The sequence below is a fragment of the Thamnophis elegans genome, chromosome 9, assembly GCF_009769535.1.
Source record: "Thamnophis elegans isolate rThaEle1 chromosome 9, rThaEle1.pri, whole genome shotgun sequence".
Taxonomy (NCBI): domain Eukaryota; kingdom Metazoa; phylum Chordata; class Lepidosauria; order Squamata; family Colubridae; genus Thamnophis; species Thamnophis elegans.
The window spans coordinates 42,698,378-42,723,236 of record NC_045549.1 but is presented as its reverse complement, the minus strand read 5'-3'; the positions used below and the strand labels follow the sequence as shown (position 1 = coordinate 42,723,236).

General features: G+C 38.4%; 1 protein-coding gene across 1 annotated transcript in view; it reads right to left on the bottom strand.

Annotated features, from left to right (window-relative positions):
- The window catches only part of NDNF (neuron derived neurotrophic factor), a 47,342-nt gene extending 27,522 nt beyond the window's left edge, over window positions 1-19,820 (bottom strand). Inside the window, exon 1 of the mRNA XM_032223613.1 lies at window positions 19,437-19,820. The gene's annotated coding sequence lies outside the window, so the exon portion shown is untranslated. The remainder of the gene's footprint in view (window positions 1-19,436) is intronic.
- Window positions 19,821-24,859: the final 5,039 nt, after the last annotated feature.

Genomic DNA, 24,859 nt, shown 5'->3' with positions numbered 1-24,859 from the left:
CAATCAGTCAGATCTAGATGACTCTCCCTGTACAATCTATTTGAATCCTGTTCCTTTGCTCCACACCTCCATGCAGATCCCAACATTCCTCATTCCACTACTCCCAAACTCTTAGCCTAAGGTCCTGCTCCCTCTTCTTTTCAATCTAAGCTACTCTTCCAAGTCTTTGGATGTAAAGTAAGACTATAAGGGTGATACAGTAAGTAAGACAACTTCTAATCACAGCAGATAAAGCAAAACACAATACATAGAACACTGCTCACATCACGTACAACTCCAAAACAAAAATCTTATTTATGTTTGCGTCCAAATATCTGAAATCCATTTTTGGTTTAGGAACTTTCCAACTGAACATGCATGATCTCTGCACAGAACAGTTCATGCATAGAATGTTTTATAGCATCACTAAGTATTTCCAAATTAATGTTCCATTTTAATACATTTATTTTTTTACTATTACATAGTAGTATAACAATATTTTTGTGCATTTTTTTGTTCTTTTGGAGAAATGCCACGAAATGTCAATCATGCATTTCAATATTACAAAATGTTCAAGTATACACGTGGACTGCAGGTTCAATATTTAGAAATCCATGAACTCTGGATGACAAAATCCATATCTAGATATAATGCTGAGTTTATCAAACTTAATCTTTAAATTAGAGAATCTCCATTGGCAATCCAATTTGAATTAATTCATCATGTCAGGTTATAATTTCATTTGTAAAACTATCTATTCATGTTCTGAGATACTTTAATTACTAAAATAATTTTGTATTCACATGTTAAGGAATGCATTCTAAAATTGTAAAACATAGTAATGAGGAGAAAAACACATAGAAATAGAAAGTGTAATACACTCAGAAGTTCTATCAAAATCAAATTACCAAAGCACTTAATTGCTTGATTGCTTGTTCAATGTGTTCATATATAGGGAAAAGATTAGAAAAAAGATACTATATAGTTAGGAATATAGGTCAGACTGAAGCCTAAATTGAGAGAACATGTCAACAATCTGAAAACCTTCTAACTTTCTTTGTTAACAATGCCAAATTTTGTGAGAATTAAATCTAAATTTTAGAAAAGGGATGAGAAATCAATATTTCAGGGAGATAGGTAATTAGTTCAGAGTTAAAAATATGTGTGCTTCTGGATGTTCTGGGGGATTTGATAGACATATGTAAAAATGTCTGAGAAAGGATGCCTGCATCAGTTGCATTCCTGTCTTGCATTATTATTTCCAGATTAAGTGAGTTTGGAAAGTGCATCAAGGGAATTTAATTTTTTAAATTGAATAGCCTAAGTTTTATTAGGAATCCAACAGCCTGCTTCTGAGAGGCATCAGGAGGCTTAGCAAAGATTTATCACTCACCTACAGATAGACATTACTTACAGTAAAAGCAGAAAGCATTATTAATAAAGACATCTTACAATGAAGTAATCAAATATTAAATATACTTTTCAGATAATTAAACATTATACAATATATGTGGCAAATGAGGATTATACTTAGCTAAATAACTAAATTTTCAGAATATGTAATTAATAAAGAAAATTGGCAAATCCATGGCTCATATATGGCATGGTACAACTTAGGAGAAACAACCTAGGAGAAATTATTCTTCTTGTTACCTAGTTAATATTGCTTTTGTTTCTCTTTAAATCTGAATCTTATGAAAAAACTGAAAGCTGAAATATGCCGTTCGAGCTTCTAATCAAAGGGCAATTTAGAAATAGTTAACATTAAATTTTTCTATATTCTGTTAGACAGAAAACTATAATTAGACTTAGTTATCAGAATTCCATTAATAAATGGCATTTTGAAAGTCTGTATTTGGTCTTCTAGCACCCTATAAATTATAATAAAATCCCTTGTAAACTGTAGTAAACTGAGACATGGAATCAATTGCTTGTATGAAAAAAAAAACAAGTTTATTTTAGTGTGATGCTCATGCTGGATGCAAATCCAAATCTCAAGCACTCTACAAACTCTATCTGACTTTGACTGAATACACAATAGAGTGACATTAATATTTATTGCTAAATATGTATGCCGTCCTCCACAAAATAGCTTTTATCAAAGAACAAGTTTTAAATGGAATAAAAAGGGCGTTGGTCCTTACCTGAGACGCCTCTTCTCCTAGGGTGGAGGCAGCATCCAGGCTGGGTTAACCTTCATCCACTCATCACGAGGACTGGGTCTGATAATGTTGTTTAACCATGCCCCTGCTAGGTAGACCCAGCTTTAGATGAAGAAATCCAGACCCAATGCGTCATCCCTCTAAGTTGGAATATTCATTTTCTCCGAACATCAAGGTGTGCTTCCTGTTGAATTCTAATGTATTTGACAGTCACCGATTTCAAATACATTTTTTAATTTAATATATACTATATAATATATAATATATAGATAGAATATATAGATATAATATGAATTTAGGGAGGGGCTGGATGCTGCCTCCACCCTAGAGGAGTCTCAGGTAAGGGCCAACGCCCTTTCTCCCTAGTGGTGGAGGTAGCATCCAGGCTGGAACGTACCAAAGCTGCAGTTCTCCCAGGGAGGGTTTAAGACTGTTCCGTTGAAGTGTCAGCCCTAACTACTGACTGTAGCACCCTACGACCAAAGGCCGCATCTGCTGATGCAAACGAGTCCATTTTGTAGTTCTTAATAAAGGCCGATGGAGAGGCCCAAGTGGCCGCCGTGCATATTTCCTGTAAGAAGGCCTGAGCTGCCCAGGCCACCGAAGTGGACGCACTTCTTGTTGAATGTGCAGTAATCCTACCCGGCACCTGGGCAGAGTCGGATTGGTATGCCATTGAAATACATGCCCTCAACCACCTGCCTATGGTAGGAGATGTTACCTAAGGATGCTGGCTGAAAGGACACAAAGAGAGCATCAGATTTCCTAATGTCAGCCATGCGTTTCAAATAAATTTTAAGAGCCCTCCATACGTCCAAGGTGTGCCACTTGTGTTCCAATGGGTGAGCAGGCCGGGGACAGAAATTGGGCAAAATGAGCTCTTGCGTCGGGTGGAAGCAGGAGCACACCTTAGGGACGAATGAAGGATCCAGATGTAAAACCACACGGTCCTGATGGAAAACGCATAAATCCTCCCTAGCTGAAAGCGCCTGTAACTCTGAAATCCTCCGAGCTGTGGTAATGGCCACCAGGAATGAAACCTTCAATGTCAGGAATCTGAGAGAAATCTCCCTCTGAGATTCAAATGGAGACCTAGTTAAGGCATCAAGTACTTAAGTAAGTCCCAGGATGGGTACTTATGGACTGCAGGTGGTTTGATATTGGACACCCCTTTAAGAAACCAGCGCACCATAGGCAACTGAGACAAGGAAGAAGAACCTCCACATGACAATACAGAGGATATGGTGGCCACCTGTCTCCGGATGGTATTGGGTGCCAACCCCTTGTCCAAACTATCCTGCAGGAACTCAAGAACTTGGGGAATTGTGGCCTTAGTAGGATCCAATGTCCTACTGGAGCACCAGGAACAGAAAGATTTCCAGGTGGCGTTGTATATTCTGTCAGTGGAAGGACGCCTAGCGGCCCGAATTGTCTGGATGAAATTGTCCCCCCCTAGGACACTCCGCTCAAAAGCCAGGCAGTCAACTGGAACCACTGAGGGTCCGGGTGCTCCAGTGACCCCTGACAGAGGGAGATCCTGTCCCAAGGGATCCTCCAGGGTCTGTCCACCGAAAGTGTTCGCAGGTCAGCAAACCAAGTCCTGCGTGGCCAGTGGGGGGGCGACTAACAAGACCTCGGCCTTCTCCACAAGTATCTTCTGAATTACTCTGGGAAGAAGAGGCAATGGTGGAAAGGTGTATAGGAGGCCTGCATCGCAATGCATCCACCCCCTCCGATTGATGTGTAGGGAACCAAGTGAAGAACCGTGGGAGCTGACTGTTGTTGGGGGTAGCAAATAGATCAATCACCGGCATGCCAAATCTGTCCACAATGTCCTGGAAGATCGAGGGGTGCAGTTGCCATTCGGCATTGTCTAGAACCTTGTGGCTGAGCCAGTCTGCCTGCATGTTCGCCACCCTGAAATATGCTCTGCGGTGAGAGACAGCAAGTTCCTCTCAGCCCAGAGTCCCAACCTCATGGCTTCGTCCATGAGGGAGCGTGATTTGGTATACTCTTGGCGGTTGATGTATGCCTTTGCAGACACATTGTCCGTTAACACAAGCACATGTTTGCCCGCCATCCGTAGAAGGAATTGGCGGAGAGCCAGATGAACCGCCCTCAACTCCAGCCAGTTTATATTGTGGGAGCAGTCCACCTGGTCCCACTGGTCTTGTGCTGTGTCTGAAGGGTTGCACCCCAGCCGAAGAGGCTGGCATCTGGCGTGACAGTTAATGAGTCCTGGTCCTTGAAAAGTCGGCCCTTCGTGATGGCCTGAGAAGTCCACCACCTGAGGGAACGGGTGACCTCCGCTGGAACGCGCACCTTGGCCAGGGAACAGCTTTAGAGTCTCCTCTGAAAAGGCAAGAGGAACCATTGGAGACATCTGGAATGCAAATGCGCCCACGGAACAATTCCGATGGCCGACCCCATGGTCCCTAGTAATTTAGATGGGGAAGCCAAGGAACACCTGAGTGTCCTGTCCACCTGACCTGCCAAAGCCCTGAGAGAGTCCTGTCTCTCGCAAGACACGTAAACTCTGAATTCAGCCGTGTTGATCAATGCCCCCAAATGCACCAACCTGGTGGATGGTTGGAAATGGCTCTTGGGAATGTTGATCAAAATCCCATGAGCCTGAAGGGCTTGGATAGTGGATGCCAGATCTCTCCGTGCCCATCTAGGTGATGAAGATTGAATAAGAATATCATCAAGGTAAGCCTGAATTCTAATGGGCACTTCCCGCTAATACTTTCGTAAATACCCGGGATGCCAAGGATAGCACAAAGGGGAGGGTAGTGTATTGGAAATGCTGCCCTAGATAGGAAAAATAGAGGAACTGCCTATGTTGGGGCAAAATAGGAATGTGGAGGTACGTCTCCATTAAGTCAATTGAAGTTAAAAAAAACCACCAATGTTCTGATTGCACCACAAACACAGTAGTCATCCTTACCTTTCAAGAGGCACTGAGTTTTATAAATATGAGCATGATAGTGTAGAATAATCATATCCAAGGACCAGTGGTGGGTTTCAAAAAAGTTTGGAACCTCTTCTGTAGGTGTGGCCTGCTTTCCAGGTCCACTGGTGGAACCTCTTCTAACCGGTTCGGTAGATTTGACGAACCGGTTCTACCGAATAGGTGCGAACTGGTAGGAACCCACCTCTGGTCCACCGGTACCGGTTGAATCGCTCGTATATCGAGGAGATGTTGGATCGCCTCCTGCATGAGGTGTCTGCGAGCTGGGTTGGAGGAGACCTGACAGGTCCTGAAGTTCCGGGGGGGGGGTTGGAGATAAACTCCAGGGCAAGCCCTTCTCTAATGGTGGACCTAACCAAAACGTCGGGGGTAGTCGTATTCCACACATTAGCAAATAAGGCCAGCCTACTTCCGATGGGATAACTGGCCCCGGTGAGGCTAGGTTCTGCAATAATAATATCCTCCCCCACCCCAAAAGGGATGCCTGGAGGACTTCCCCCATTGATACTGGTCAGGTTGTGCTCTCTGCCTGGAAGAGAAGCCTCCCTGCCTGGCTCCCATAGTTCGTCCCCCGAAAGGAGGAACCATAGTCTTGGTTCCGAAAGGATGAACCAAAATCCTGGCCTCGAAAGGAAGAACGCCTGTGGTATGACACTGGACGATTGAAGCCCTTCTTGGGTGCTGAGGGAAGGACCTCTTTTCTTTATTTTCCACCAGGTATGGATCCAATGCATCAACGAAGAGAGAACTGCCCTTGAATGGGGCAGAGGCTAGTTTCCACTTGTGGCGTGCATCAGCTTGCCACTGTCGGAGCCACAGGAGTCTGCGGGACGCCATCGAGGCCATGGGTCTGGCGGCGAATCTGGCGGAAGTTAGTGTAGCATCCGAAGCAAACTGAATAGCAGCCACTAATTTTGCAATGTCCTGGTGAGCGCGTATATCCGAGATAGGGATGCGCCAAAGCAGGCATGGCTGGGGGAAGAAGGAGGCTGTGGTGGCAGCCCTGACTGCCCAGGCTGCCGCCTGGTGACCTCTCTGCAAAGTCAGGTCCGCCTTCTTTTCCTCTGGCTTTAGGACATCTTCAGGAGCCAGTGGCATATAAGCTGGTGTATAGAGGGAAATCTACAGTGGGGGTGGACAGAAACTGTGCCAAATCATTAGCGACATTAAAAAAAAATTTATCTGAGGCAGAGGGACTTGGTCCCGATGTGGGAGCCGTCCACTGCCTCTGAATCAAATCCACAAATATCTTCGGCATTGGTATGGTCTCGGCTGGAAGGACTTGTTCAGAATACAGAGATTCTGCACAAACAGTCATAGGCCGAGGCGTGGCCGCTGCTGGTTGAACCCCAATTTTGGAGGCTGCCTTTGCTTTATACAGTAAAGATGGAAAAAGAGGTGAAGGGAAGAGGCCCGAAAAGGCTTTTTGATCAGTGTCCCTTCCCTCATCTTCTGAGAGTTCAGCCTCCTTGAGTTCTCCTTCCTCTGATTCAGAGGATTGGTCTTGATCCTCCTGATCAGAAACCACCGGGTCTGCAGGTATCCCCTCTGGGGCTAATGCTGGTGGTGCTGTGACTGGGGCAGTTGCTTGTCTCTGTGACAGGGCATCCCGTTGCTGCAGGCCTGCTGAGATGTCCTGTGATATGGCACTGGCAATGATGTCTTGAAAATTAGGCAAGAACATGGGATGTGCCTGGCCCAGGAGTGCAGTATTAGAGGTTGAAGGAAGAGAATCCAACCTCTGGACAGTAGGTGGCAGTATGTCCTCCCTGACAGGCAGGGAGACCTGAGGCTCCTGAGCTGGCCCCCAGATATTTGAAACATCGATGGGGAATATGGGGTTAAGGGGAGCCTCCCTATTCTGCCTGTTGCCAGGAGATAACAATGACAATTGCCCTTGAGGTTGCTGTGGCTTATCAGAGGCCTGGGAAGGGGAAGACTTCTTACTGGCTCCTTTTTTATGAATATGTTCCAGTGCTTTTTCTTTTCGTTTCTCATAACGAGAGCTGTTAGATTCTTTAGCCTTCTTTGCCTTTACTGAAGCCCTTATTGCTTTCTTGACAGTCACCTTTGATCCCCCGCCTTCAGACATGGAAGGCTGGGGGAGGAATGAGGCACCAAAGCTCTCTCCCCAGACTGGGTGGTTTGAGGCTCCTCTGACCTCTCCGCCACTGCAGGAGGTTCTGAGGCAATAGCGGCCGCCATAGCGCTCTGACAGTTATTCAAATGGTGGTTCGCACCCTTTTCCAACAGTCGTGCCACCCGCTCAGTAAAGCTTCAGCTGAGAATGTGTATTGCCGCCGCGTCTCTCCCGCAGCACTGAGGCAAATTTCCTTTCTGTCTTCCACCAACTTTATGGGTCACTCTGTGGCAGTTAAAGATAATTAACACCTCTCTTAGAACAGTCTCGGATCTGCCGCAGTTCACTGCTCAACTATCTGACAGGAGCGGTGGAGCGTATCCCTGGTGGGAGTTTAAATGGCCATCTGTTCACATTCTGAGCGGGAAGGGGCAGCAAAAAAGCCTCCAGCCGGCCTCCAGCTGGCAGCAAGAAACTGCCCCCCCTGCTGGGTGGAAGTAATTAAGCGGCTTAGGCGAGGCGAGGAGAAGCCACTTGCAGTTGTTACAGCCACCTCAGATTTAAATTAGCCTGCATGCCCTAAAAGGGCTTAGCAGCTCCGACTCACCAAGCGCTTGGATCCTGAAAGGTTCTTAATGCTGGGGTCAGCGATGGTACTATTTCCAAAAGGACAGGCCAATACTCACTAGCGGAATTTTACAGGTTAATCACAAGCTTTGACCGGAGAAAGACGATGACGCAGCCGTCCTCATCAAGGGACTGAGTCTAAAGCTGGTCTACCTAGCAGGGGAGTGGTTAAACAACCTTATCAGACCCAGTCCTCGCAATGAGTGGATGAAGATTAACCCAGCCTAGATGCTGCCTCCACCACTAGGGAGAATAAATCGTTATTTATTTAACGTAATTTCACAAGTATGCATGTTTTCTATCTCTGTGGATCATATTTTATGTTTATTTATATCTTATTGAAAGTCTTAATGATAATAAAAACCATAGAAACTAAGCTAGAATTAAAATAAGAAAGGACCCTCAAGGCTGTCTACATTGCTCTTATTTCTCTATAGCAGGGGTGTCAATCTCTATTTCATTGAGGGCGTCATCAGGCTTGTGTTTAACCTCTGGGGAGTGTGGCGAGGGTGGGTGTAGCCATCTTGACATCAGTCGTGTTGGGGTGCCTGTGGTGGTCCGAGCGCTCTGCCAGTGAAAATAGGCTCCTGAGCTCTGTTTTCAGCTGCGCCAGCCTCCTACAACCCTCTGCCAGTGAAAACAGAGCCCAGGAGGGCCGCACAGGGCCCTCCCAAGCTCTGTTTTCACTGGTAGAGACACTGTGGGCCAGTCTTTGCTGTGTCCAGGATGGCCTCATGGGCCAGATCTAAACACCCCATGGGCAGGATCCAGCCTGTGGGCATTGAGTTTGACATCCCTGCTCTATACCAATGACTGAACCTCAAGGGCTTAACTGTCTGTTAAAGTTCTGAAGTTTTCAGATGATACAACAATTATTGGCCTCATTCGAGACAGTGATGAGCCTGCATCTATTATAGATGGAAGATGGAACAACTGGTCTTTGGTGCAGCTATAACAATCTGGAGCTGAATATGCTTAAAACTATGGAGATGAGAATGGATATTAGGAGGAGCCCATCCTACTGTATTCGACAGGACAGTATCACCAGTAGAGTTTTGGGGTTCTATAATCTCCCAGGATTTTAAATGGACGCTTAACATTAGAACCATCATTAAAAAGACACAACAAAGAATATTCTACCTGTATCAACTCAGAAAGTTCAGACTACCCAGGAGCTGCTGATACAGTTTTACAGAAGAATTATTGAGCCAGTTATTTGTACTTCTATAACTGTCTAGTTTGTTATAGTAACCAAACAGGGCAGGTACAGATTCCAACTGACAGTCAAAACTACAGAAAGAATAATTGCAACCAGTCTGCCTTCTACAGAAGACCTGTATATTGCATGGGTGAGAAGGAACACTGAACAGTTATCTGCAGGCCCCTCACAGCCTGGATATAAACTGTTTCAACTCTTTCCCTTGTGACAGTGCCAAGACAACTAGATACGGGCACAGTTTTTTCCCTCATGCCATCACTCTGCTAAACACCTAATTCTCGGAGTTCTGTCTTGTGTGTGTGTGTGTGTGTGTGTGTGTGTGTGTGTGTGTTAACCCATACAGTGTGGCTGTAGTATTATTATTTATCCTTTTTATTATTATGTTTTACTTCCCCCTTTTATTGGTAAATTATTATTATTCTCTCTGTAGTTTTGCAAGAACACTGAGTGATTTTGTACTGAAAACAAATGCCATTCAATTCAATTTAAAAGGGGAAAAAGAAAAAACTAAAAGTGGAGAAAGAAAAAAAAAGAATAAAAATAGCAGAAAAAATATAAACATATAAAGAAGTAACATCTGATCTTCCTCACAGCAGTTGTAAGTACAATTGTACCTTAACTTGTCTCTCTAAAGTTACATCATGACTCTTTTCTATTCTAATCAAAACCTTAAGTTCATTTCTATTCTTTTTGATGCAAAATTTCCATAAAAGAATTCCAGTCTCTAGGTTATATTTTCTCAAGGCAGATGGAACCGTAGTGTGAAATTCTCTTTCTACAAAGCAAACCAACTTCTGATACAAGTCAATTGTTATTGCAATCCACAAATCAGCCAAATAAAGCTCACTGCCAAAAGCAACTGCCATTAAGATGAACTTTTGCACAAACAGGTAATTGTATGTATGCATGTATGTAACAAATGTGTAACAAAGAACTTGTTTTTGAATACAAAAATGTACAATGTCATACCTTGTTTAAGTGTTTAGTTGTATTCATTACAGTTATTTTTCTACTTCTCCTTATTGAAATAATATATCCTAATTATTATTCCATAAAATATCATTAAATATAATTATACAATGTTTTTATTTTTGTTGCGTATGTCCATTTATTATTTATTTCACCATCATCATTCTAGCCATCGTCTACCTACTGCAGGATGAAGGCTTTTTCTGTATGTTTTCAACCAATGCTGTCTTAAGCTTTCTTTTGCCAATTTGGCCTGCAATACTTGCTGAGGTTGTCACTCCATCTTGTTTTAGGTCTCTTTCATGGATGATTTTTATCAAGTGGGCTCCATACTATGACTGCTATGACTCCACCTGCCACCATTTCTTCTTGCCATGTGACTCTCCCATTTCCTTTTCAATTCTTTTCCAGTTTTGATAGCATTGGATATTTCCATTTGTTCTCTAATCCATGTGCAGGTCTTTCCATCTTGTCTTGTATGCTGAGCATGTAACTTTCCATGGCTCTGTGCACCACTTGTAACTTTTGCATTGATTGTAAAATTAGTGTCATGTTTCACTGGAATATGTTAGAACAGGAAGCACACACTGATCCAAAACTTTTCTCTTCAGGCATAAGGGGAGGTTATTCTTGAAAAGTATGACAAATGCCTGTCAACCACATTTAACATGCCGTTCAATTTTTTTTTGTATCACTTGCATTATTTATTTCATCATACAAATATAATGGTACCTACAGTAGCTCTTGCTAAAACAATGACGTGATTTATGGTAAACTCATCTTACTGATTTCAGTGTCAATTAATTACAGCTACTTCGTAACATTTCTTGGGGGAGCAGGTTTTTCAAATCGTAATAATAATAATTCTTAAATTGTTCCTTTAAGCAATATTTATTAGGCTTTTCTCACCCTTGTTTTTTTTTCTCTCTAAATGTTATACATCTTACTTTCTCCAGTTCTGAAGCATTTATATTCTGGAGTTCTGATTTCCTCCCCTGGGTTATTAAGAGCAAATCTCTGTAGTAATAGTTTACTGCAATCTTTTCAAATAATAAATCATTTTCTTGTGTTTTTTATTTTTAGTTTGAGTCTTTCCTAGTATTTGAACAGAGAGTTTAGAAATCATTAAATATGCTATCTGTGGATACAAAGGAATTTTGATTGAAAGAATGGTGACAGCAATACACTCATTTATAATCATAATAAAACCCCACAGATGAAAGAAGATTAAAAATGTTTTCTTTGCTTCATCAAGGCAAAGGAATTGTTTATATGTTCTCTTCAATATCAATTGCTATTCTTGCAGCTGTTCCTCATAAATACACATTTTTCTTAAAATTTATACTTACAATCTTCAGCTTATTTGCAGCCTGATTATATACAGGTTTATTCAAACATTTCTTTCATATAATTTATGCATGAAATTATATTTTTTAAAGTCATACTATGCACAACATTTTTTCTGAATTTAAACAAGCATCCTTTATTCAGCTGTTTTTATTTGGAGAAAAAACAACCATACAAATCTCAGACTACCGGTAATTGTTTTTCTGCTGAAAAAAACTTCTTCCTAAGTGCTCTTTGCCATTAAAACTCTTCTAATTACAAAACATCTTTGAAGACAAGTAGGAAATAGTCATAATAGAAACCAGCAAAAGTTTCCATTCTAGAATTTATGTGGGAGGTATGGGTTCTTGTATATAAACACATACATGGGCACATTTGTATATATAGACAAATTTAAAACATCAAAATTTCTATACTGCACATATGCAGTTACAACAAGCATCGTAAACCAAAATTCTTTCCTATTCTTCTCTTATCAATGCTTTTTTAGCGTAACATGACTACAAATCTGTCTTTATAAACACAGATAAACAGCACATATGTTAATTTGATTAATTTGTGAGTTAACACTTCTACCTGAAATGACTGAAAAACTATGAAAAGGTAAAAAATGGACACAAAAAAGTAAGGAAAAAGAGTGTCCCTGCAATAAAACTAACTTGTTTAAAAAGGCTAAAATGTTTCTGCTGACTTTTAAATATCAGCTTTCCATTTAGTCAAGTATTATAATCATTCAGCTGTTTGTAAATTTATGATAAAGTATAGCACAGTACCTACTGACTCATTTGGAGAAACATTCAATTCTTTGCAAATTAACTGCTGGATTTAATCTGCAGTCATCTGAATCACACTAAATGAACTGAATATGTGCCCTTAAGGAGATATAATGTGAAAAACACTACATTAGAAGTGGAGCAGAAGAACGTGGCCTATGCTTTGAATAGTGAGTAGGAAATTAATACAAAATGTTATTGTTGCTTTTTGTCTCATAGAATCAGTAGTTCTATCTAGTGTCTCTTGTCTGCTTGTATACTTCCAATTAGAAAAAATGGATAATGTTGCAGGTAGTATTATTCTTCTTTCGACTAAATTTAAGTAGACTGATAAAATATACCAAGCTCAGACATTATTTCCTATATTTAATTGTAACATCTACAATTTTATAATTAGATAATGTCTGATAAATAGGAGCAGATATGATAAAACCTCAATAGCTGAGTGAATGTGTACATGTGGCAATGAGGAAGTTGAAAATAACTCACATGTCCTGTCGTGGGGCAAGTACAACAGGGACATCAGATCAACATATATTCTCCCTCTATTAGAGAGATTTCTAGAGAGGTCTCTAATAGATAATTTCTAGATGAACCATCTCCTCCAGGATTCAAATCCAGCCACCATTCATCCAGAAGCGAAATTTTTTACTGCTGCAATGATAATAAACATCTAAAGAACTAAAGATCCTTGTTCATATTACTACTTTGCTTAGTTATTTTCTAATAATTTTTAGAGAATGTATTTATTTTGATGTTTAACTTTTGTGCTGGTCTCTGACCATAGTGAAGATTGATTCTGATAAATAGGAACTACTATGTATACTGTGTTAAGCTTCCAAGGAAAAGGCTAATATAAATCTAACATAAGTTTATTAATAAATATAAATAAATACCCTTCATTTATTTTAGTCTAGTTCACCAGGTTATAAAAATATTGTATTTGCTTAAAAGAAACTCTACAAAAATATACAGAAATGCAGAATTTCAAAAGATCTTACAATCACTGTTATATGGTACCAATTGTACAACTTCCAGAATTAAAGATAATGTATTATACATTATTTTAAAACTCCACTGTTTCTTATTTAAAACCGATGGATATATTAAATACTACTCAAGAAATAAATTTTCTTAAAATGTATTGCATTTGAAAAAAGAATTGTTTATTTCAATCATATTGTCCTATGGACTTATAGTCTATTATATGATTAGCACATGAAAAGTAATAGACAAAATTTACTTTATTTTCCAAAAGAATCCAAAATAGCTTCATATTGATACTATTCTTGTACATTTCATTAGAAATATTTCAATATAATCTTCTGTAAAGGTAACCAGAGTTACAAAAATACAATAATATAATACGTTACATTTGTATTTATATCTGTACCTATTTTTTCTCTTTTTAAGTGAAGGATGACACTATAAATAACTGTTTGATAATTAAATTAAGTTACATTTAAATAATTAAATTAAGCTTTTGAACTGCAAGATTAAAAGCAGTCCTTTCAAAAAAGTCATGCAATTTTTAAAAATAATGAAAAAAATGTAATGCATTTAAATGAATGCATAAACAAGGCATACTTTTCTCTCCAAAAGCTGCACTGTAACTGAAGCTAGAATTCAGATGTTCTGAGGTTAAAGCTGTCATTTCATTCCAAGAAGTGCTAGCACCACAGACTGAATCTGGCCTTACTTCATCTCAATTTAAGTTAGATTTTTGGACTGTTTTCCCTAGCATGTCTTTTAAAACTAATAGCCAAGTCTAAAACATTTTTAATCTGACCTTGAATATAATTACAAAATGAAATTGTTGATTATATTTATTAAGCAATTTACACTTTTTAAAAGGGCAGGACAGATTTGTAAACACACCAGCATCATTTGTTTTGAAAAGACTTTTGTATTTAAGATACGTGTTTTACATGGAATTTATAGGATTATGATCAAATCATTCTTTTTTAAAGATAAGAACCATATCTAAAACATGGATTTGCACTAATTTATTAAAGATTTAAAGATTATCTTCAAAGCTGCCTAACACTTAAATCAATTTAAAATCTTTTTTTTGCAAAAGGTAACTTCTGATAAATGCTTACCTTCAGTCACATAACAGATACTGCAAATATGTGTGCGAGTGCATGTAAATACATTTACAGATATCAAAATGTAAGTCAAATTAAATGTTATCTACTTATAATAAAATGAATGTGTAACAAGTAATTTCAAATCACTTTAGTATAGATTGACATATAATTCAATGAAAAATCTAATGTATTTTTTTAAATGTAATGTATTTTTCTAGGCACTTAGACAATCATGCACGTCTTAATTTATCATATGATGTCAATAATACATCAAAATATTAATTGAAAAAAAATGATCCAGAACTTTTCAGTCTATTATAATATGAAGTGACATAAAGAAACATACTGAACATTAGTGACAAAAAAAAGAAACATATTGAACATTAGTGACAACTAGAAAAGCGGTTATAAATTTGCTATAAAGTAACAGATAATCTAAAGCATAGAGAAAAGTTATATCTTGGTGTTTAATTTCTTTCCAACACTATTAACAATAAAAGTATCTAATGTTAGTTTAAGTCTAAGCATAAAGGAAACTTTTATTTCTACATCCAGTTATTTCTCTATTAATATCTTAATCTGACTAATAGTTACGATACTGCAGACATACATACCTATAATAATTCTTGCATTATTTACCTTCATATAATAGGCATGTCTTGATTTAATTATTATATTAATCCTTTTTTAATGTTATGCCTTTGAGGGACAGTTACTCCAAATAATAATAATATAGCAATAGCATCAAATAGATCACATCAAATAGATCACACCTTTGTTAAGTAAATAGGCAACTGTCCTCTGACCAGTTGGCACAAACTGAAGGACTAAAGTATAGGAGGGCAAGGATTTCCATTCAGACTGAACAGCAAGAATCAAAATGTCAGCCCTAGATCTAAAATTATAATTGTCAAAATATTTTTAATTTTTATAATAGTAAAACATAATTAGCATAATTTAATAGAAACATAACAAGTGGCACAACTAAGATTATACATAATATGTTATTATAATAAATGCAATAATTAGCTAAGACTGCTCCAAAATTTGAGAGAGAAATCTTTTCAAGCTCTATCTAAAGATATCTAGTTTTGACCCTAAGATGTTTTAAATATAATATTTATAATCAATAATAATCATACAATTAATGTGGACTATAAAGCACAATACCTCTTCAGTGGCCCCTAAAATAGAAATTTGTGTGTGCGTGAATGTCTATGATTATGTAGTAAAAATTAAGAATCTATAAGAAATATTTCCAAAGTTCTGCAGGTTTTGTAATAAAAAGACAATATAAAAGAAAACTGATTGTATGCCAATATCAAATAATATTTTTGCTTCACAAAATAAAAAATATTCTAGAAAGATTTCAGAACTAAAATATGCCCTTCAGATTAGCCCATATTTCAGTTCATTATCATTATAAAAGGAGAAGAAAATGCCAATAATCTTTAAGATATCATTTTTTTAAAAAAAAAATTCTATATATTAAAAATGTCATTTTAAAAAAAGAGTGAGAAGGGTTCAAAAGAATATTTCCTGTTAGGAATATGGCAGATTAACAATGATAAATCATTGATATAAATGAGTATTTATTTTACAAGACCCATTTATGATAGGAACATTAGACAATTACATGTACATGCATTTCTGGAAATGTAAGTTTTACCTTATAAGTTAAAAACAGCTGCATCATAAATGCAATATTGTAATGAACTACTACAAGTTGATACCAGAAATGTAAAAAAAGAAGATGAAACTATTAGCCATTGTTTCATTCAGTGCAATTGTCTTTGAATGTTTATAAGATAAAGCTACTGCAAAACAAGGTTCGATCCTGCAAAGGTTTTAATGAGAACCAGGCATTAGGAATCAATCTGCATCAGTACTTCTTTGCCTTCCAAAGAATTATCACATCCAATTCAACATACTAGTTTTAACCTATAAATCTCTAAGTGATTTGTAATCTCAATAAGATGGAATGTATCTTCTTGTGTGGACCTGTTTGGTCTCTTTATAATCTTCAAGAGGTTTATCATTTTCTTTCTATGGCCCTCAGTAAAAAGTTTGAAAGTGGCCATGGACTAAAATGTCTTTTCATTATGGTCACTTTGGTTTTGAAATGCCTTTCCTTTAGACTTGCTACTCCTTTTTGGTGCCAAGTGTCCTGTTGTCTAGGTTTTATTACTAATTCCTGTTTCTGATGCCTTATATAGTAATATATAATTTTACGTAATAAATAATAGTTTTATATAATAAATGTTATGCAATAAGTGATGTATTTTAGTGTCACTATTTTGATATCTTCTATCAATCTTGTTTCTACATGCTGTTTCTAAAATGTGGTTTCCATTGTTTTAATTTTATTCTAATTTCTTCAATGTCCTTGTATTTGAAACATCTGGGGGGAAATAATAAATATTAATAAAACGTACCTTCGCAATCTGCATTAAGTGACTATACAGGTTGACTCTATATTCACATTAATATCCTTGACAGTTAAATTATTCAGTTTTCTGACTGCCTCTTCTAATATGCATTTCAAAATTATTCTAGTTTTCTAACAAAAAGCAGGTTTAATATTATAGAATTATCCTGTATTTCTATTAACTTTTGTCTCTAAATACATTTCTGAATACTTCTTTAATGTCATATAATATTAGACATGCGACTAAGACTTACACGTTTACTCAGAAATAAAACAGCTGTGTTCATAGGACTGCAGTCTAAGACCTGTTTCAAAGTAATCCTGTTAACAGTGCCACTTGTTTCTGAGCAGACATGCAGTCAAATATAGATTTATGTGAAAAAAATCTGAGATAAAATCTGATGCTATCAATTTTCGTTCAGTTATCAAGATTAAAAAGGGGAAAATATAAGCCAATCAAATGAATCTGAAATCATTTTTACAGAGTTGAGCACAGAAAGTAACCAACCAAATCCTTTAAAAAGATGTTATGATTGCAATTTGATTCTGTATTACCATTATAATTCCCTTTCAGTATTACTGATTCAGAATTAAACAGATTACTTTTTTAAAATAATTTTTATTGTTCAACTATATTATTCAATGAAAATGTCACATACTCAGGTTGGTGCATTGTTTGTTTTTAAAAAGTGGTAAAAGAATAACAATAGAGCTGAAAAGCTACAAACAGATCTTCTGTTCTCTATCTTAGCCCATCTTTCCACTTGTTTCTAAAACAGCATTATCTCTCCACCCCTTCCCCATTTTCAGTGGTATTGGCAAAATATTGCACTGATCTGCATAACTAACTTATCTATCTTGAAGAAAATTATGATACAGTAATAATGGAAGTATTAAATAGTACAGTAAGTATATATTATTTATAGATTAAAAAGTTCTATTTACAAATAACGAAGATATGTTTCATAGCCATGCTTTCAATTCTATTAACTAAAATGTCTAATACAAACCAATATAATCAATTTTCACTTCTTCTACTAGCACATGTTCAATTACTTTGCTTTATTCTGACAATTTAAAGCAGGGTTATTGCCAAAATCAACTGCAAGGCTATTCCACTAGAATTTCCAAAAATGCATAAGTGAAAACTATTTTAAAATCATCTAGAAAAGCCTATTTATTTCTTCGAATGTATGCTTAATAATAAATAATCCTACACAGCAGGTCTGTTGAAAACATGACATATTTTTAAAGAAAATATTTTATTTTATTTTTATTTCATATTTGCATTTTGGTTATGTGTGTGTGTGTCCCCAACTGTTACTGATATTTGGAAAAGAAAATTTACATCGCTGAAACTATTCTGACTGTTTTTAAACAACTGATTACACTTCAGCTTGATAGTTTAGATTTTGGTCAGGCTGTGATGATGATTTAGATGGAAGCAAGTGCCAGTATTCAATATCCTCTAAGTAGTTAGGCTGCACAAAACTTGGGAAGAAAGTAACTACATTCATAGATGGAATGGTAAGCACTTACATTAGATATAAAGGTCACTCTGCCTCTTATCTCTCTCTCTTCTTCTGGCTTATTCTGCATTTCTTGCTTTCCCTTTTGCAACAACGTGCTAAATGCAAACCTGCTGCTGAGTCTGGTTGTATTTTGAGAAAAAACTTTACAGTAGAAATAATAAATGGTTGACCTTAGGAAAGGACATGTTACTGTTGGATTGAAAGAAAACTAATATAAAAAGCAAACATTCCATGCACCAAAAATGAAAAGCTTTTGGACAGGAACCTTCTACAAACTCATTGCGGTCCTATAAGTCTAATAGGGAGCTTTTGCTCAGTTTCTCATGTGTTACATCAAATAAACCACAACTGGACAGAAAGTAAGTTTGGACTGAAGGGAAATAATGAAACCTTGTTGAGTGACTGCAAAGTTGAATCTCCTTGAAACAGTCCCACACCACCAACTGGCAGAGGAAAAGATGAACTCTGGGTTGTTCCTTCTCTTTCCTTCCCAGTGGCAGGGACACTGTTGTTAGGGAAAGGATAAACATCCCAAGTGAAGACTATCGGGATTAAGACTGGCAAGGCGGAATTGTCTCATCAAAAGATTGTGGAAAGCCAACAAAAACCGCAAGGACATAAAAAAAGAAACGGTGCTACCCTGTGATTGGGGAAAACAACAACAACCAGGCTTCATAAAACTTTATAGATTTAAATTCCGAAGAGAGATCAGACCTTGTCTATCAAAATTAGACTCTCCTTCTTTAGAGCTGATGCTCAATCTTTTTCGGAGTTATGTGCTGGGCAGTCCACTACGGCAAACCACCTAATGAATTGGTTGCCATTATAAAACTGAAGAAGGTGGAGAAAAGAAAGAGATGAGAGAGAATAGCCATGATGTATTTACAAGTTTCCAAAGATGCTGCATCTTTATGTCTCACCCGCGCACAGCCTCTTAGGATTCTGCAACGCTTCTAACAACTTCCTGGAGTGCCTCTCGGGGCAGTCTGGGCAGGGCTCGAAGTCTTAGCCGAAGTCCAGATTTCTCTCCGTGGACTCTGGAGGGAGAATCAGGAGCGGAGCTGACCTGGCTCTCCTTACGCACCCAAAGCCACCCAATAGTAACGTCAACTATTCTAAAGCACCAGCGAGACCCCGTCCAAAGGCTCGATAATTCCCTAGCGCCCAAGCCAGACGACCTGGGATAGTCCAGAGGCTTCTCTGCTACTGTTGAATCCCCCCCCCCAACACGGCGAGCCGTTGCCTGGCATCCCGCTTACCTGAACGGCCAAGCCTTGTTTGGCCCGCGCCGACCTTGCCCAAAGTTCGTCAGGCGATATGAGCCTTGGCTCGGAAGGAGGACCGAGCTCTCCCGGAGCTCCTTGCCTGCCAAGAAACAGCGGGACAAGTCCACGAAAAGACTTCCTTCCGAAGTCCGTAGCCCCCGCCGCCACTTGCGTCGCACTCGGCCGCTAGTTGGCTTTGATTTAGTTCTCCTTTTTTTTTTGTTGTTGTTTTCAGCGGGCAGGAGGAGGGCAGGCGAAGGCTGCTTAGATTGTTTCCATTCTTCCAGCGAGGAAAACTCTCCAAAGGCGAGAGAAAAAGAGAGAGACTGAGGCGAAATTGGCGCTGGGAGGGGAGAGGAACTCTTGGGGAGCCCGAGAGCGACGGCCAGCAATTGAGTTTATTTTAACGTTTAGGCCAGTCGGGAGCGAAAGGCGTTTGTCCGCGCGAGTCTTAATAATTCGCTGCCTGTCCGGCTGGCTGAGTTACACATGTGGTGTTCGCCCTGAATGTCACTTGAGCGCGGCGTGCAAGAGAGCCTCTCCCCCACCCCCCACCAAGCCCAGGCACAGCCCCCTGCTGCTCTTCCTCCCCGGCCCGTGGTAACCACATACGCTCCCTCGCGCACACAGCGCGCGCAGGACCGCCGAGCACCAACCAGGCGCCTGTGCAATGCCCGGCGATGTCCCGTCACGGGCACTTTTTCTCTCCCGCGCCAGTTGTCTCGGGGGGGGGGGGGTATGGAAACGCAGCCCACCCCGCACACGTTTGTAGGCGTGCTTACCTCAGACGGGGAGGAAGAATTCTTCAAAGCCTTTCTTAAGCTTTGGGGAGGAAATACTAGTTTTATCTCTCACTAAAAAGGTTCTTGTAGTGCCTGCGCTAAGTTGCTCCTATGCCAGTCTTCTGGCCCAGTTGCAAGCAGGTGTTTTAAGATATATAACCAACCGAGGGATATGCCGGCCCAGGACATGAAGAGTTATTATGGCTACAGGACTGAAGCGCAGTACAAGCCAGCATTTTTAATTACACTTGCATCTGATCAAGCTGCTCTGTTTCTCTTTTCCCCTTCATTAACAACATCATATTGATTTTAATGATGAAGGAAATTCCTGTCCTGTTCCTCTTCAGTGCTGATCCATGGTGTGTTTTTGTTTTTTTTACAAGGAGATGCCAGAAAAAAGATCTGGGACTTGGCCATTTCAAACTTGGCCAATTCAACGAACAAATAACTGAATTGTTATGCTGAACACCTGGAACCTACAGTCTTATCATTTTCCATTTTAAAATTAAAGTGATCAGCAAATGGGGGGAGATCAACATTTAGGAATCAAATTAGATTATAAACATGAGATAACTATTTCACCAGGTTCCATGAAACTACTCAATGTAAGAGGTTTAATATCTTTCACCTAACAGAACTCAATATAGGCAAGCCTATATTATTACAGCTAATTTTATCTCAGTAAGTCTTAAAGCCAAAATTTGTTTAAAATAAAATATAAAGCCCAGACTATGACTTTGCATAGCCTCAAACAGTAAGATAATTGACAAGCACTAAACACAAACAAAATGTTTATGCTTGTGTCGTCCAGTTTTTACTGCAAGCACTTTTCAGTCCAAACAGAAACAAAGTCATTATTAGTGCCACTCTACTAGCAGTTTTATAATTTCAAATATTCACACTCAGTGTCAGAGAGAAAGAAATAACTATGACACCAATACCTGGTATCCCAAGTCTGCAAGGTAACACAATGCTGTCATAGCAAAATAGACCATATATTGGAAAACCTTTGCTTTGTGACGTGTTATGAATTAGTGTTTCTTAAGTATCACATTTTTATTAAATTATAAGACATTGTAAAATACAAAATACAAAAGCAAATAATAAGACAATGAGGGGAATCGAAAAGGGGAAGAAAAGTGAGAAAGGATAGGGAAAGAAAAAGAAGCATTGACTTCCAACTCTCTCTGTTACAGTAGAATAAGGCATTAACAACAAATCACAGCTTTTTTCTTTTCCATAGTAGTATGAATAAGTCATTTCTATAAAGATCTATCAATCTAATCTGGAATGCCCAAAATCAAAATTTCACTATTTTCCACATCAAGCACAAAGTTCAGAAGCGGTTTCCATCAATCAAAGTAGTCAGTTTTGCCATTTCAGCCAACTCCAATCAAAGTGTCCTTCCGTTTTTGCGCATACAATAGTCTGTCAACATATAGATTAACAAAGTTCCAAATTTTTTCTCCAGTTCTTTTTCCGTTAAACCCAAGAGGAAAAGTTCTGGTTTCATTTTTATCTCCATTTTCAGGATTTTCCGTAATAAGATATGAATCATAATCCAAATTTTTTTTTTGGTTTATCACATGTCCACCATAGATGGTGAAAAGTCCTTTCTTTGTTTTTACACTTCCAACATACATTTGACATACCTTTATACATCTTAGATAAGTTATCAATTGTTAAACGCCAACAATACATCATTACCGAGGTGGCGCAGTGGTTAGGGTGCAGTACTGCAGGCCACTTTAGCTGACTGTGATCTGCAGTTCAGCGGTTCAAATCTCATCGGCTTAAGGTCGACTCAGCCTTCCATCCTTCCGAGGTGGGTGAAATGAGGACCCGGACTGTGGGGGCAAGTTGCTGACTCAATTTGCTAAAAAATTTGTAAACCGCTTAGAGAGGGCTGAAAGCCCTATGAAGCAGTATATAAGTCTAATAAATAAATAAATAAATAAATAAATAAATAAATAAATAAATAAATAAATAAATAATAAATAAATAAATAAATAAATAAATCTTACATAAATTCTCTTTTAAATTATAAAGGTAAATGTTCACCACACACATATGTGCTAGTCGTTCCTAACTCTAGGATGTGGTGCTCATCTCCGTTCAAAGCCGAAAAGCCAGCGCTGTCCAAAGACGTTTCCATGGTCATGTGACTGCCATGACTAAATGCCAAGATGCACAGAACGCTATTATCTTCCCACCAAAGAGGTCCCTATTTTTCTACTTGCATTTTTACGTGCTTTCGAACTGCTAGGTTGGTAGAAGCTGGGACAAGTAACAGAAGCTCACCCCATTACGTGGCACTAGGGATTTGAACCACCAAACTGCCGACCTTTCAATCAACAAGCTCAGCGTCTTAGCCACTTAGCCAACCTTGTCCCTGTTTTAAATTATAATTTAATGTAAATTTTAAACATGTTTTCCCCTTTGTTCAAATATCACATTATATCCAAATTTCCTTTTCCACTGAATCATACAATGTTTCACATGTTCATTTTCCACATTCAATTTCAATAACATTTTATAAATTTTAGCAATAATATGTTCATCATTACCACATTTCCAATTCACTTTAGTGTTTCTTTACCAATATTACTTGGCTACTTCGTGAGATGGTCTGTTGTATCACCTGTAAATCTTCTGGAGCAAGGTTTTGGTATTGTGCCATCATCATAAAAAGTAGAAACTCTTTTTAAACTTCTCTTAGCTGTTATACCAGGTGTGTTTATTGCTAATATCAGAAAATGAAAGGAAAAAATGAAATTGTATTCAGGGCAATGTAAATTAAGCTTTTAATGATTTCTTTGTTGTTGTTCCATCGCTAAGTTGTTTATGACTCTTCACAAGCCCACGGGCCATAGCACCCTATATACCACAGTTCTCCAGTGAAGGACACCATCCTTCACTGTCTCCCAGACTCTGCCCAAACTCATGCCTACTGTGCAGGGGTGGGTTCCTGCCAGTTCTAACCTCTTCTATAGAAGAGGTTCCACAAATCTACAGTGCCATTTAGAACCGGTTCCAGCTCCCTTCCCCCTCCCATCCGCACATCATCAAGATGAAGAGCGAGAGGAGGAATTCTGGGAGTTGAAGTCCATAAGTCTTAAAGATGTCAAGTTTGAACACCCCTGGAGTTTTTTTCTAAAGGGTTAGGGGTGCAAGGGTCTTGTAACTTGACAGCTTTAAGTCTTGCATGCTTCAAGTGCCAGAGTTTCTGAACCAACATTTTGATTGCTAAGCAAGAGTGTTGTTAAGTGAGTTTCACTACATTTTACAAGTTGGCCATACCCACCCAGTCACATGGCCGGCAAGCCACTTCCACCCGGTCACATGGCTGGCAAGCCACTCCCACCCAGTCACATGGCCGGCAAGCCACTCCCACAAAGCAGACCACACCTACATATGAGGTTCTAAAAAATTTTGAAACCCACCACTGCTACTGTGTCAATGGTAGTATCTCATCTTCTGCTGTGCCCTTTTCCTTTTGCCTTCAATTTTTCCCGAATCAGGATCTCTTCACATTTGGTAGACAAATTATTTGAGTTTCAGCTTCGGTATCTCATTTCTAGTTGCATAAATATATAATTTGCATGTTTCAGCCACAAAACAGATAGGTGTTTGTTCTGTTTATATGAGCAATATATAAATGGAACACATATATAGAATTGCTTTAACTATGTAAGAAAAGTATTTGTAAAATAAGAATTCTCAGCTCATTTTGAACAGTTTGAACAAATTGCATTGCAACAAATGTACTAAGTCATCTGAAAGCAAATTTTAAAAGTATGTTTTTCATGGTATATGTACATATGTACTGTATAACACACACACACACACACACACACACATAATTTATGATTTCACATTCAGACTACCTCTAGTTACCATCATAGGAAAAAACCTCAACTTCAAAATACTTTCCAAAAATGCTAATTTCTGCAGATTTTTCCAGTATTATCATTATATTTTTCTAACGTAAGTAGAAGTTGGCAAAATGACTGGAAAATTATTACAAATTGACATATTTGCTATGAAGGAATAGTAAGGTGGAATAGTATATGGTCCGGTATATTCGTAGAGTAAATATTTCAGAGTCTGTGTTATTCGTGCATCTATGTGTTATTCATAGGATTATTTGCAGTTCTGTCAACCCCTTTCCTTTTCGTCATGTTATTCACCATCACTCTCCAACTATCTTAAGTTTTGCCATTTATTTCTCACTTATTTGGTTATTAGGCAATAGAGGCAACAGCAGCAGAGACCACAGCAACCTTAGATTCAAGAGTTTTCCATCTTTCCTGTTCCTACTAGAATATAAAAAAACATGTAACATTCTTGATTAGATCATCAGACTGCCTGAGACAAGCAAAGTGAAGCAGTACTGTGAGAAAAATTCTCAACTTCTTCCTATTTTCTGGGATTCTTTCTGAAGTAAAACTGCCAAAGAAGATGAAAGCAATTCCTCTAACCTGGCAACAAATATGGTGTTAATGCTATCTTAGGATTCCACAGCTTGATTTAAAATTGTAGGCAAAATTATGAATGATCAAATTATATATATTCATGATGTTATGAGCAAAAGTTCTAAGAATCCTAGCATGTCTTCATAAAATTATAATTGAT